The sequence below is a fragment of the Dermacentor andersoni genome, chromosome 5 (genome assembly GCF_023375885.2).
Source record: "Dermacentor andersoni chromosome 5, qqDerAnde1_hic_scaffold, whole genome shotgun sequence".
Classification (NCBI taxonomy): domain Eukaryota; kingdom Metazoa; phylum Arthropoda; class Arachnida; order Ixodida; family Ixodidae; genus Dermacentor; species Dermacentor andersoni.
The window spans coordinates 179,318,993-179,334,732 of NC_092818.1; the positions used below are offsets into that span (position 1 = coordinate 179,318,993).

The 15,740-nt window shown below is 42.5% G+C and overlaps 2 protein-coding genes across 2 annotated transcripts in view; one reads left to right on the plus strand and one right to left on the minus strand.

Annotated features, from left to right (window-relative positions):
- Nucleotides 1-10,262, minus strand: part of LOC126531679 (galactosylgalactosylxylosylprotein 3-beta-glucuronosyltransferase S-like) — a 175,896-nt gene extending 165,634 nt beyond the window's left edge. The window contains exon 1 of the mRNA XM_055071375.1: nucleotides 9,964-10,262. The gene's annotated coding sequence lies outside the window, so the exon portion shown is untranslated. The remainder of the gene's footprint in view (nucleotides 1-9,963) is intronic.
- Nucleotides 1-15,740, plus strand: part of LOC126531680 (uncharacterized) — an 83,611-nt gene that overhangs the window by 36,977 nt on the left and 30,894 nt on the right. The gene's annotated exons all lie outside the window — the stretch shown is intronic.

The following is a 15,740-nucleotide window of genomic DNA, read 5'->3' on the forward strand; positions in this document are numbered from 1 at the left end:
GGCGGGGGTGGCTAAAGGAATAAAGGAAGGCTGTGCACAAGGCCGGTGACACGCCTTGTGTCAGCCGGCATGTCAACAGCCGTGTGCACAGCACCCCTCTATTACCTGCTTCGCTGGAGGTCGTGTACTATCGTGTCTCTGAAAGACATAATAAAAGGAGTGGCAGAAAACTGTGCTCGTGAAAAACGAAATTACTGAACTGGAATAAACAAACAAATATATATATATATATATATATATATATATATATATATATATATATATATATATATATATATATATATATATATATATAGTCATGAGAAGCCAACAAACACTGACACCCACCAAGGACAGCATAGGGGAAATTACTTGTGCTTAATAAATGAAATAAAGAAATGATAACGAGTGGTGGCGCTGGCTAACACTCCCAGGGTTCTGCTAGGAAACATAAATACCCAAGAAAGTGGATGGGGAAACGGTGCCGCGGTAGCTCAATTGGTGGAGCATCGCACGCGAAATGCGAAGGTTGTGGGATCGTTCCCCACCTGCGGCAAGTTGTTTTTTCATCCACTTCTATTTCCATCAATTTAACGTTTCTTTATTTCATTTATTAAGCACAAGTAATTTCCTCTATGTTGTCCTTGGTTTCACTATTTGTTGGCTTCTCATGATATGACTAATAAAGATCGGGCCGCTCGGTTAACCCCCTTTCTTCTCGTTTATATATATAAGGAAAGGGAAGAAAGAGAGAGAAAAAAATTACTAAGCAACCAAATGAAGTGTTGTTGCCTGTAGCCTGAAATTTAGCATAGCAAATACATTCTGAAGCTCCCTTTGTAACGTTTGTCTATTGGTTGGAATGTCTTAAACGTATAGATAAGGTATGATTCTCTGTGTTTTCTTTCTTGTTTAGAACGGAAATATGACTGAAAAATGCAGAGTTTAAGTTCATCAATGTTATGACCTGGTTGGCGACGGCTTTGGGAAGCCTTCTAGCTTTGTCCACGCCATGTCCGTTTAATCGGACGTTCATTGATTGTGCCGTTTCACCGATATATTGTTCCTTATGCAAGGAACGTTCAAGAATATAAATAACATCTGCACACGAAGGCAAAGCTAGTTTTGCCTTCGTGTGTTTTACTATTTGCGTTGCTTTTAATTTTATTGTCACTTTGAAGGTGCCTGCCGGTTCTGCGCCTGAGCCGACAACATGCCTTTATTACGGCGGAATGAAGTTGACTGACTTTTGCGTGCACTAATATTTCTTGAAAGTATATGTTACGGCTATAGGTAACCTTTGATAAATCTGGGAACGCTTTTCTCAGACGCTCGTTACTTGATAATGTTGGGAGGTATTTTCGTAGGCTATTGTTTGTTTGGGAGGGCATTAGAATATTGCGTTATAAAGGCTGGCGGTCTTTCATATTCTGGTGTAGGCGCTTTTTTAGCTAATTCCGACTGTCTCCTATCTTGACGCGACACCAAAAGCTCTGTCGAGAGCAACTGTTGGATAGTTTCTTTGTGCTAGCGTTGTGTTAAGGTTATTTAGGTAGTAGATATAATCGTTGTCTTAGCTGCAGATTATTATTCGTTTCACTAGTCCGACAAAAATTTCCTCCTTGCAGTGTCGCGGGTGATGACTGTTGCAATCTATATATTGCTGGCTATCCGTAGGCTTCCGGTAAAGTGTCGTTCTCAAGTAAAGTGTCAATTAACAGACTGGAATTCGAAATAGTTCAGCGCGGGAACTAATTTAAGGAGTGACAGCTAAACTTCAGGGGCGTGCGCTTGGGGATTGACTGCGAGGGATTTCGATACGGCTTCAATTCCTTCACTCATGGGTATGTTAGTGTAAAGGGCAGAAACATCCAAAGTGACTAGAATATCTTAACAAATAAGTGCGCGAAGAGGACGTAGTCTTTTTTGCGCGCTTTTTCGCTAGGGTGGCACAGCACGAACTCGTCCAGCTCTCAGTTTCGATGACTGGAATAGCTCGGTCGGAAAGGATTTGGTTGGCGTTAACGCCGTCGATAATTCGAAGGAATTGCCGCATGTCTTGAATAAAAGATGGGAGCGTGGTGGAGATGTTTTGCAGGTTGTGACTTAAGAATTTAGATAGTGGCTCGGTAGGTGCGTTGTTACTTGACATATAAGCCGACCTGGAATTTCTGCTCTAAATATTTCTTCTACAGGAACCTTATGTATTTTAGGAAGAAGATAAGCACGGCATGTTTATTTGTTCTTGGGCATCATGAAGCGATATTAAGATTGTGTGATTAGTTCCGTGGACAGGAGCACCGCTATTGAGCTTTGCAGACTATTGCTGCAGTCTCAGGTTGGGTTAAAGTTGAGTTTTTTGTAATTCGTGTGGTTTATCAGTTGTTAGTAGACCTCATTGTTGTACTTTTCCATAGGCCAGATTGCGATACTACCGCCTTTGTCTGCTGGTTTTATTACAATATCATTTCTTTCCGCGAGCTCTTTAAGGATTTGGTGCTGTGTGGGAGACAAATCTTTGCGTGCTTGTATCGATGATTGGTGTGCGTTTTGTTTCGGCTTGTTTTCAATTTTCTGTAGACGAAGCTTTATCTCATAGAAAGTAACCGGAAGATTATTACATTCGTAAGCTATGTCAGACAGAGCAGAGTCTGTTTATCTTGCGTATTGAACTTACCGAGCTTTGTGTCAGGAAGACCTTAACAAACAACAATGACAACAGTCCAAGAGAACCCTGCATGACTTCCGGTCAAGTCTATCGAACCTGCCTGCGAGGAACTGGCACGGGAGCGACACGCCTTGCATTTTTATATGGAAATCGCATTATGTACGCCTTGCCTCTAATCACATAAGGCATCTGTGTCTAGCCAGCAACCTTGCACCGTTGCACGTAGCCCGAAGCAAACGTGCGACACTATAGATTCCCCAGCATTACTAACGCAGCTTGCAGTTAGTTATGCCGCCTCTGGCCGATCCGTGGCACAAAAGGGCGAGACGTCGCGCTCAAAACATTCTAAGCTAGAGCCAAGGAGCGACCATTGCCTGGCTGTATCAATGTGGTATTGCTGCGTGCTGCCTGTGATGCGCCCAAGAGAGAAAATGTGCCCCGAAGGCACTGAAGCTTGCATTCCTGCACCGTACATTCACGCTCCAGCTTGGTTCGAGTTGTGCCTGTGAGCAAGAAATGTGTCCACACCTGCGATGGCGAAGTGCCCCCCGGCCCCCCTACACAACAATTTTAAGGTTTCGCCCGAATACCTCTTGTTGCACCTTATTTCCTCCCATTGGACCCACCGCCTCCAGATTTGTAATGAGTCTGCGATAAAATGTGACTTTGTTTCCTGATGAGTGGCTCTAAAGAAACGTGATAAGAGAGAGAGAGAGAGAGAGAGAGAGAGAAATAGAAGACAGAGGGGTGCAATTATTTGTCGTAAGGCGGTCAACCGTACGGAGCGCATTTCCGCTCGCATATTCGGCGTGGTATCGATCGGCGTACTCTTGTCTGTTTCACGCCACGTAATAACCACATAGTCTGTCTGGCCCGAACGCGTGCCACAGTTTTAGTTTGCCCGCAAGCTTGTTATCCTTTGTGGATTACCGGAGGCGTAAACATGAGATGATGATGCTGATGACTTAGTGGCATCCCCTTTGAAACGCAGCACTGTCAAATAATCACCTGGCATGCTTGAGTTGCTCAGGTTTGCTATACGAGCTTTTCATTTTAACATTTTTGTATACATCTCTTCAAATCTTTTTTCTCTTCCTCAGAACTTCTCTATCTACTTTGTGTCGCTACTTATGCCTGTAATGGTTCCGGTTCTTCTTCCCTGCTTGTTTTTTTCCAACAATATGCTAAACGTCTCTTGCTTATCTCGACTGCTCACCGGTTAATGCTTCCGTCCACTTGAAATCCAAGCGCTTCTGAAAGTGTTACGTTACCTATGGGTCTCACAGGCTGAATCCCTTCGCATTCCATTATGACGTGCAGAGCGGTCTCCGGATGTTTGCTGCAGCATACGCATGCCTCATCTAGTTGTGAATATTTGTTCCGGTATGTTTTGGTCCTTAGGCAACCAGCTCGAGCTTCAAATAGCCAGGCAGTTCCCTTTGTGTTATCGTACAGATTTTCCCTTCTAATTTCTTTCTTCATAAACTTGTAAATCTCCATGGGATTTTTCGTTTCCATTTATTGCATCTAATTCACTGTCTCTGTTTTTGTAAATTTATTTCTCATGGCTTCTGGTTGCGTTTCACACTTTCGATTGCCCTGTACTTACCCCTGTGAGCGGCCGGGTTGGTGGTGCCACCTGGTGCCGCTAAACTCGACCAGACAATCACAGATATGGCAGTAAACTGGTGTATTCTACTTAGCTGTTGGTGCAAAATTTTGGCAGCGGCGTAATCATGAACCCGTCAGATTTTTAAATGCTTATTCGACAACAACTCTCATGTAACGCGAAAATGCGTCTAAGGCATTGTTATTGCCAACCATAAAAAGCCAACAGATAATGCAGCTAATGAAAACATAGGGAATGTTATTTGTGGTATTTAATTGAAGCGCAGAAATGTTACAAGGCAATAAAAGTCGACAAGAAACAACTTGCAGCCGGAGGGAGACGAACTGACAACCTTCGTGTAATGCGAAGGTTGCAAACTATAGTGGACATGAACTATAGGGGGATGATGATCGATGGTGATCATGATGAGGATGAAGTAAATGGCAGATTAGAGCAGTTGTCTCTTTTAATCTGTTGGATATTTTGACAGTTGCACTGGCCCTCAGTGAATTATTCCTGTTCGGTTAACCAAGGGATGCTTAGTTGAAACGTTTTGTAAGTAGCGGAATTTTGTGACCCCTCAGCGAACTCTCGCTCCTGTACCATCGTGGTTGGTTTCATGAGGGGAGCAAGACGCCCAGTCCTTGGTGCCACGGTACAGATACCATGGCCACCCAGTTGCCACGTGTAATATGCAGTTGCTGAATATCATGGTGACAACACGACCACAAAGGAGCGTCGTTTTACTAACTGTTGTGCGTTCCTACGCATATGAAGGACTAGCATACATACGAGTGACTTCTTGGCGGAATGCGTACTTCATTTTCTTGTTAAGGCAAATTTTTTTTTAACCTCCAACAACCTGTGAATGGTTTCTGCCTCTCGACAGTTCCATTATCAACAATGGGGTCAGTTTGAACTTCGTTAGGCAACTCGAAAAAATGCAGATATTGCGCTGTGGCGCTGTCTTAACAATTATGTATGTGATTGTTACTTCGGAGGCTAATGCGTATGGCACGTGGTTTCACTACCGGCGCGTTTTCGTTAGAAATGCTTGGCAGTATGTGATCGTGTTTTGATGCGGTATGGTGACTTACAGGAATGATCTACATACGCGCAGAAGTGCAACGAAGAGGTATAATTAGGCTTATAGGCGAAGGAATTGATAGATCTTATGAAGCAGGCAGATTTTTATTAACTTATTTTGGAATACTGTCAGTCACATGAAGAGCATTATTACAGAAGTGGGTGTTTAGTACAGGTAATACACAGGCACAAGCATTGTACTCGCTGTATAAAGAAAAAATAAGATAGGATACCCTGTAAAATTAACTGCACACAAAACGTTTGTCACTTTGGTGGCAGCACAGGCAGTATACATTTCTCAATTTCCTCTGCAAACTTCTGAAGTATTGGCTGCTCTACACGAAATTCGTCAAGCGCGCTCCATTCCCTGATTGTTCGAGGGAAAAGAAAGACGAAACGTATCGTTCTTACAGAACTATTCTTCGTACATTGAGTCGTGCTATTGGCGCACTTTTTCTGTGTTCCCTTATGTTAACAAAAGCTACGGCGTTAGTTTTGAAGTGACCACTGAGAAATTGATAAAAAACTTCACGGGATCTGTCTTTGCTCTGTCGTGCAGTGTAGCTAGCCCCGCGCTTTGTGGAAGCTCAGCAGGTGAATCGGTTCACTTTCCTCGGCTAACGATGAACCTTACCCACTTGCGCTGTATGCTCTCAAATGCAGAAATGCTTGTATTTGTGAACGGAAACCACGCTATGTTCGCATATTCTTTGATTGGTCTGATAAACGTGATATGTGACAAGTGCATGGTTTCTCAAGTTGCATTGCGGAGGGTTAGTTTAAGAAAAGAATAACTTATTCGTTGCTTTTTTGACACGTGTTGCACTTGGGCTGTCCAACTAAAGTCAGATGTTATTGAAACTCCTAAGCATCTGTACTGAGTTACCGCCCGAAGGGTTACGCCGTTAAATGAGTATGGGTGATGAAAGTTTACATTTCTTCTTTGTTATAGTCATTGTGGCCGTTTTTTTTTTTTTTTTAGTATTAGCTACCATCCGCGAGTCTCGACACCACTGGGCTACCTTGTTGAGAGAATTATTGAAGGCTACTTGATCGTTACGGTCTTTAATTTCATTGTAGAGCATGCAATTGTCCGCGAATAACCTCATTTTAACATCAGCGGCTTCCTGTAATATTGTCTATGAACAATAGAAGCAAGAGTGGGGACAAAACAGATCCCTGCGGGACGCCCGAAAGCATCTCAACAGTGTCAGAGCAATGTCCATTGTATTGTACGAAGTGGTAGAGTTCTGAAAGGTAACTTCTAATCCAGTCCACCGTTGGGTCATTTCCAAGTTTATCTAAAAGTTTAGAGATGAGTTTAGCATGTAAAATGCGTTCAAAGGCCTTTGAGAAGTCTAAAGAATTATGTCAATTTGGGAGTGGTTATTAATGGCCAGCGCAAAGTCATGCATTGCCTGGACAAGTTAGGTGACTGTGGATAACCCACTTCTGAAACCATGTCGACAAAAAGAAATCAGGTGGTTTTATTCCACATATTTGTTATTAATTTTAAGATAATGTGCTCCAGAATTTGACAACTAGTACAAGTGAGAGAAATTGGTCTGTAGTTTGACGGGGTTGAAATGTCACCGGCCTTGTGCACCGGTATTACTTTGGCGATTTTCCACTATTCAGGAAGTCTGCAATCGCGAAATGATCTCGTGAATATGAGGTGGAGGTATCTGGTAACCGGTTGAGAACAGCGTTTTAAGAAAGTGTTCTGTATTTCGTCCGGGCCACTACTTCTCTTTTCATCAAGATTTAAGAGCAGGGAAAGAATACCAGATGCTGTGATTTCTAAAGATGGTGGTATCTTATTTTGTTCACTGTAATCAGGGCGCGCCTGCTTCATCACACTATTGTCCATGCTGCTAAAAACTGACTGGAAATAAGAATTGAAAAGATTTGCCTTTACCTTTCCTTCCGCGGCTGGAAAAGTGGTTTGAGTAGCACGTTTAGTGCGCATGTAGCGCCAAAATTTATAAGGTGAGTTTTTGATGAAGCTGTGTAATGTGTGTCCGAAAAAAAAAATGGCGTTTCGCATTCCGTATCTCGCCTTTTAACACTGACATGAGCGACGCTATCTGAGAGCTAGTGCTTCCGTGTATTTTTCTGGACTTTCTTACTCATTTGACTTTGCGCTTTAAGTTAATTATTTCGCGACTAATCCACGAATTGTGCTTTCTTGTAGTCTTCTTCCGTGTGGGAATAAAGTTATGTATAAAGTACATGACACGGTCTTTAAAATGTTTCCACAGTTCGTTTATGCTTGTGCTACTATCTGAACGAAGGCCTGAGATGTCAGAATATGCATGTGAAAGGTAGGTCATTAATGCTGCATTGTCTGCTTTATTGAAAGAGAGTACGAGCTTTCCTGAGCCTCGTTTACGAAGGGGCGCTGATAAAGGCAAGGTGCACAAAACCATTTTGTGACCGGATATTCCAGCTAGTATTTGAACACGTGCGCTGTCAGCTGAAAAGTAATCGCTCACAAATAGCTGACGTAAGATGCCGGGGATCTTAAGACAAGTAGCTAAAGGCAGAATGTTGAGGATGAATTTCATATTAGTTACAGTGGCAGTTTTATGATAATTAGACAGCATGAAGCGAGCTGAACCACGATGCTCTCCAACTAACAAGGTCGGGGTCTAGTGTTGGAGAAGTATATTCAGTAATGGGTCGTATATAAAAGATACGCTGTTTCTTCAGTGAATACCGTATAAAATAAAAGCTGCATTTGAAGTATCCAAGCATGCGATTAGCTCTCGAGGATATGTCCCTGACATGCGTTTCTCACAAGAGGGTATTAGGAATGTGCACATCCACAGATTCGCAGTAGCATTTACTGAGTCAAGTTCCATATTGGTAGTACGGCTGTCGGATATTATCATGTACACGTCCACTCGACTAAATCGTCCCGACGTTTCTTCTCTGAGCTTGTCAGAAGACTTATCCTTCACGAGGTACAGAAAGAAATGAAACTTATGCACTCTGTGCTGAATTTTTTTGCACGCGCCATGTAAGCCGCCAGCTATACAGCACTCTCGCTGGAGCCTTCGCATTAGGGAATCTTCAGCGTAAATCATTAATATTTAGCTTCACCAGGTGTGAGAATAAATATTCGCGCATGGACTGAGGCTTCCGATTAGAAGCCTCCTTCTCAACGAAGTTTGTAGCATGCCAGGGCAGAGGAAAAACGGCCGCGCGCATATTTTCGAGTAAGGGCTCACAATTTCAAGCAAAGTCGTTATGGCGACTTCGTTAAGCCTTTTGACAGCTCCCAGGTTTATAGCATCAGGCGAGCAGTGCGAGGCTTTCAGATTCAGTTAGCAACAGGTTGCAGCAGCCAGAAGGTCGCAGAAATTTAACGCGTTTTCTCTGATTTATGACATTGTTCCCACTTGCTTTGTTTGATATTTAGATGCTGACGCGAACGTAAGACGTTGCCTGAGCTAATGCACGTTGAGGAGAGGGCGGAAACAATGTTTTTAAAGCTATTCTTGGCTTCGGGGTTTCCCAATGCCGTTAGCAAAAAAGTTAAAGCTCTTGATAACAGGCATGATCATATCTCTATCGAATCAGGCCCCGGCATACTGTAAGGACATAGACAGCACTGAAACGACAGTGGTGTGAGTCGTTTCGAATTGAACTGATGGCATTTTCTTCATATAATGTTTAGTTTTATTTCCCTTGTTTACATCGGACAATTTTATGGCTAGTTTGTCTACCTGTATATTGTGTCTGGATATGTACTGTTATTTCCTAGCCACTATAATGCCTAATGGTGATGTAAATAAATAAATAAATAAATAAATAAATAAATAAATAAATAAATAAATGTGAACTCTGTGGGTATACTAGAAACATTTATAACTGAATATCTCTGTAAAAAATTCCAATTTTTGCGTCCACGGTAGAAAAAAAATAAAGAGAAAAATATAGAAGGGTACCGCCTCCCTCGAATGCTGAAGTGTGCTCCTGCACTGGAACTCACCACCTGCAAGCGACGTCACGTGAGACTTGCGTATTTTCTCCACCATGGCTGGACGTCTCATTTGCACAAGCAAAGCACAAAGCAAGCGGTATACACAGAAATAATAATGGAGGGAGATGTTCATGCCCGCACACAATCAAGCATCATAAGAGATCCTGATTGTTCTAAAGCCGATTACTCCGCGCAATTTCTTTGAGGAAATTTTATTGCGCGTTTGTTTCCTTGGTTAATTGAAATACGGGGCTTTAAGAGAGTGAATATAAATAACCGAGCATAACGCGCGACGCTATGATGTATGCAACTAATAAGTTACTGTTGGTAAGCATGAGTAGGAAATAGAGTGAGGGCACAGCAGTATGAGTTACTACATAGCCTACAAAAATATTGGTGAGTGAGCATCCGCGTATTCTGCAGGTATATGCTAATAAGCACGTTTATGCTGTTCTCGCCTATAGTGTACAGTAGAGGAAACGTTTCTTTCAATCATATTAGTGGTATAAGCGGCAGCATGCACTTAAAAGCAATTATGCTGCAGGGCAGAACTCTTTCGTTGCGACAACATTCGCTGAACAGCCTCTGTGCGAAGTGAACCCACTTTTAACGCCCTCTTTCTCAAGGACTTACCGCTGCTATAGGAGTCTTTGGAATAATCCTCGGCCGAGCAACCACCACTACTTCACTTTTCACTGTCACACATTTCGCGACTGATTTGGCACAGTTCACAACAAGCGAGTCACAGGCTCATCGCGTGTCACTGTTGTCTCGACGAGCAATAATGCCGCGTCGATGCCGATGACTTTTCACTACTGCATATTACGAACGATCTTTTTCTTCGTGACGTCACAAACTGCGCTAACGTCCTCCGTGGGCCGAACATTGCCCGAGTTCACGGCGTCGACTCGCTCCCTGAAGCCGTGCGAGCTAGCGGCATGTGTTGGCTCTTTCTAGGGAGCAGAAGCACGGGATAAAAGAAGCAACGCAAGAGAACGCAAGCGTTACTCGTAGTATTATTATTTTTTGGAACCCCTGCTTTTTTTCTACGTAGTTATGCACGCGCTTGGTGGCGACGGACGTCGGGTGTCGTGTGTGACAGTTCCATTTGCCTCAGGCTACGGAGGTGAGAGCGTCGCACTTACTTATAAGGAAAGAAAGGCCAGCTGTTACCAGCTCTTGTGGCAGCGCATGTCGCTCTCTGCAGGAGTTATAGCTCGTGAGACGAGGCTGAGGAAGCGAGACGCATAAGGCGGTGAGCATAAAGCTGAGGAAGTATTTTCTGGAACCAGAAAACCGTTTTCTTTTGTTATTCCTTCAATAACTATGACGACTGATGGGCTAACAATCGCCGAAACGTAACCGACGAGTTTTCTGCGAATGGGCTAGAGGACTATGCATCCTATTTGCCAAGGCTGTTTTTAATAAATACTTTCTCTCCTTAGTCAGCTCTCTCTTCCTCATCCAATATTACGGTTAGGGCACCGGTTCTCGCGTGTACCATTAGGCGCAAATGGTTCTAAGAATTTTTAAATACCGTATGAGCTAGAAGAAAGGACAAGAAAACGAAAACAAACAAACGAATTAACACACACATTTTGGCTTATAAAAAAGGTAGTCTACGTACTTCCTTATGTTACGACTACTCTGAAACTCTTAATTCCGGACCGGGTTGGTAATTCAAAAGAAAAATAATATTTATCGCGACTTCTATCATCTGAAGGGTATTTGCTGTCAGCTATATGAAACTTTGCCTTATTTCATCTATTTCACTCATATTCAATTATTTCACTCAATTCAACCTGAGGCTTCGCGAAAGCGATAGCGCTGACTTGGCCGTAACGTTCTTTCCAGGCGGCGTGCACGGCCTTCAAGCTTTGTGGTTTTAAATGCGTAAGCATTTCTATGCCTAGCCAACTAGAAATTTGTCCGTCACGTAAGACAATGAATGGCTCATACCCCCTTAAGCGAGCAAAGAGAGAGAGAGAGAGGGAGACAGAGAAGGGAAGAAGGAAAGGCAGGGAGGTTAACCAGACTGCGTCCAGTTTGCTGCCCTACACGTGAGCAGGGGAATGCGGGGTGAAAGAGAGAGAGAGAAAGCGAGCAAAAAGTACCATTGCTCATACCCACGTGGGGCAGAGGCTACAAGCGCTCAGCAAAATGAAGCGAACAGTGAATACATTCATTGAAATAACTCATACACACACAGAACAGGATACATTTCAATAAAGAACAAGCTGAAAACACGCATCCGAACCATTAATAAAGCATTGTATACCCCCCTCAGCAAATGTACTGGTGGTTTTGCAACTGCTTCGCTAAATTAACCCTAATAAACCTTAATTAACAACAAAAGTCATGGGCTCGACTCCCACCAATAGTCGAGGGTTCGAGTTCCTTAATTAACTCTATATTAACTAATTTTGTCTAATTAAATCCACTCTAGTTAACACCGATGGTCGTGGGTTCGAGGGCCGTAATAAACTCTACCTTAATTAAACCTGCCTTATTATGTTTGCTATCGAATATGATAAGCGAAGGACAAATGAGGGTTGATAAGGGTTTATACCGGTAGGATCAAGTTCCATAACATCGATAATGACCTGGCTGCGCAGCGATGAGCAAATGGCAGAATACTCACGCATACTTAGACAACGATCAGACAAGTGTCTGCGTGAATTTTTTTAACGTGTACTTCACGTATATTTTTAAATGATTATTTTGCATTTATATATGTTAGAGATATAGTGAAGGCGTACCGGTTTTGGGGGAGGGGGGGGAAGCGTAACATTAGTCCCGGACTTGGATGAGAGTGTCGGAGACACGCAGAGAATATTCATTAGTGCTATTGCTCATAATAATCGATGCCCACAGTTGAATATAAAAGAATGTTGTTTTTTGACGCTTTCTTCGTACACTTAAAGGAAAAAAAAAGTACGACGACACTATCCGAGTCACGGAAACAGCACCCTTGAACCAGTGCAGTACATTACCCGTTATTGCACTTAAGCAGTATAATGCCAAATACGAGCAATGTTCAGTCCTGTCCTTTCTTTATTTTTTAGCTTGTGGTGGGTACATGTCCCCCTCTTTTTTTTTAATGCTATGAAATTAAAGGAGAGGTTGGTGCCCTTTTTAGTGCCGGCTCCTTCTCTTCGCAAGGCAAGTCAAACTCAAAGCACGAGAAACACTTGAAAGGCACTGAGACGAACATTTGCAAAGTTCTGCACACGAGTAAAGAAAGGCACATAATAGAATAAAATGGCAACCTGTCTTTAACATACGCACCGTATCAGGAGTGACGTCTGTGATTGAGACAAGTGTTACTACAGTTTTATTCGTAAATCGCCTTAGATAACTAGCGGTGCACTCCATCTCTTCGATGCACTTTTAGGTGCGCTGGCGGGTGATGCTTCATCATATAGTGTAAGTGTGCGTATAAAAAATCATGATGATGACTGCCGTATGTTTGCAACCTTATTTATAATGCAAACAGGTTGATTATGTCCCGCGTACGATGAATTTAAGACACAGATGAAACCCACATTTGCCATGTCGACATAAACTAGCGCGCTTACGGAGATTCTCGTAGAACGACCAAAACTCGTGATGGGAGAAGCAGCCGTAGTACACCCTGAAGTGACGCGTCCAGTATCAACCTTCTAGGAGCAATCTCTTGAGCTGTTCTACCCGTTCCTTTTCTCTCGCGCCGTGTCTTCAATATAACATTAAAATAAATTGTCACACGTTGTGATAACAGTAAATAACTGCTCTGGATACAGCAACGGTAAAAGGAGGTAACGTCCTTAAAATAAACTTGCAGTTATTAATGACGAAACGCATCGCGTTTTTTTCTTGTTTTAATTGCAAAAGTAAGTAAGAGAAAAGTACACTTTCACCTTACTCCAGCAGTCCCAGGCAATTTGCAGTTCTCGCCGTAGCAGATTGCAAACTGACGCCTTTCCCCCTCCCCCCCCCTTTTTGGCTCTGCATTAAGGTGTCAAGGCTAGTACTGGTCTGCAAATGTACATAATAGAGTACCACGGGAAAAAAGAATCGTTTACTTATTTAAAGTGGGAAATGTTAGCGTGGTAACGGCACTAGCTGTTTTATAGTTCATTTGAAGTGCGAAAGGCGGAGACAGACTATACATACAAGAGCATTGAGTGTTAAATTAAACTCTTTACAGACGACTGCATAATATACAGAGAAATACCTAATAACGAGGATCAAGTTCTGCTCAATAATACACTAGCAAAAATAACCGAATGGTGTGATAACTGGCAAATCACCTAACACAAACAAAACAGTTTGTATGACAGTAACGAGAAAAAAGCACCCATTGCTTTTCCACTACACACTTAACGGCAGACTCGTAACTAGTGTTTAACAGCATAAGTATCTTGGTTTAACAATAGCGTCCGACCTTCACTGGACATCACATATTAACAACGTTACTTCTGGTCCATTACGAAAACTCTTTTTTCTGAAAAGATGCCTGCGGTTGGCAGCAACCAACGTCAGACATTTCACTTACATTACATTTGTGAGACCTGTCCTTGAGCACGCTAACGTTATATGGTTACCATACACTAAAACTAACATTTCTAAACTGGAAAGCATCCAGAGAAAGGCGATTGGGTTTATCCACCGAAAATACCGGCGCAGTGATTCACCTACTCTTCTCCTGGCAGAGTCAGGGCTTGCAACTTTGGCTGTTCGAGCAAAACGAGCTCGTCTAGAATTTCTGCATCAAATACTACGCAACCGACTAAAAATAGATGCTTCTGCATATGTTTGCTTTTCTAAATCCCGCATACTTCGACATAATCATCCGTATACACTAAACGAGTTCCTTTTTAATAACGATACCTTTCACTTTTCCTTTTTTCCCCGGGTTCTTTGCGAGTGGAATAACCTAGATGCATCTATAACAAGCACAGTATCACCGTATGATTTTGTTAAGTTATTGGAAGATGAAATAAGTAGTTAGAAAGAAATAGTTGTTATGCACATATAATCGTAAGAACTCCCATTTTTCTGAACTATAGCTAAACATTTACCTCCTTTGTTTCTTTCTTTGTTTTTATAGCATTGTAATAATCTTTACGTACTTGTAACCTGAAGTGTATTATTTATGTGACTTGCTCTTGTTATGCGTAGTATTATTGTTGCTAAATTGCGTATCGAACCTGTTTTACGTATTTCCATTTACATGTTTGGATATTTTTACCGTTCGGTATATAAAACATGCATTGTATGTGTAATCATATGCCAACCAGCTATGGTTTTGATGTGAGACTGGCCATATTGTAAATAAATAAATAAAATACGTAAATAGGACACGAAAACGTAGACAAGCTTGCTGACATTTCCAACGTGTCGTCCAGGAATCATTTTCCTAAGACAACAGGTGCCCCCCGTGGGTGCAAAGAATGGGTGCAATGCTTGCCGGGGCACGGATAAGAGTAAAGACAGGTAAACACAACCTGATACGCGAAATTTTAGAAGCTATGGTCATTGACAGAAGCGCGCAATCATGCATCAGGTCACCATCGACACTACTAACAGAAAAAGAAAATGGCAATTGGCGCAAAACCGATCTTTCACCCTAGGAGACGGATAATCGGCATGAAAATAAAAATAAAAGTAAAAATAAAACAAGGAAAGAAAAACAAAACAAAGAGGGAAAAAGCATTGGGTGTCTCGTGCTATAAAAAGTGTGGGAAACGAATATTAAACATTCAATTGCAAGTCCAACATGTGCCGTCGTCCCTTTCTGTCCGTGCCAGTTCGTCCTGCGGGAAACAAATTGTGCGATGTGCAACCAACGAGCTCAGGCAAACGCTATTCTGCAGAAGAGAACGTCGTGCGGCTCAAGGCACGAGTCATGCACAGTGCAAACGCCAGATGAGTGGAGACGTCAGGTGATGCACACGTCATGCACATAGGTGCTTCCGACTGTTAAATATTGAGGAGGAAGCAATTAAATACGAGTAGCTGGTAATGCGAGCCGACGAACGCGTGCATGGCTCTTAGCTTCCTGATAATTTACGACATGCTAATTTGAGAGCATCCGTCAAGCACGTTGTTCGGAAACGCTGCAGCGTCACAGCGAACAGCCACGAATGTCACGCTACCGAAAGTTTAGTTCAATAAATACTTTAAAACCATCGATGCGGGCAGCATTTATCATACTGCCAGGCCCTCAGTGCATAGCAGTACACGTTCTTAGATGTATAGCCAAGCTTGATTTCTATAAGCGCCGTCATTAGTGACACAAACAGTACCCATAATATAAGTTTCACGCCGGTACTCGGTGCTTTAGCAAGTGATTAACGTTGACTGTGTAGTAGGCACATTAGTCGACGCTACATTTTGGGTTGTAACGACGTTAGAGTTTGCGGCCC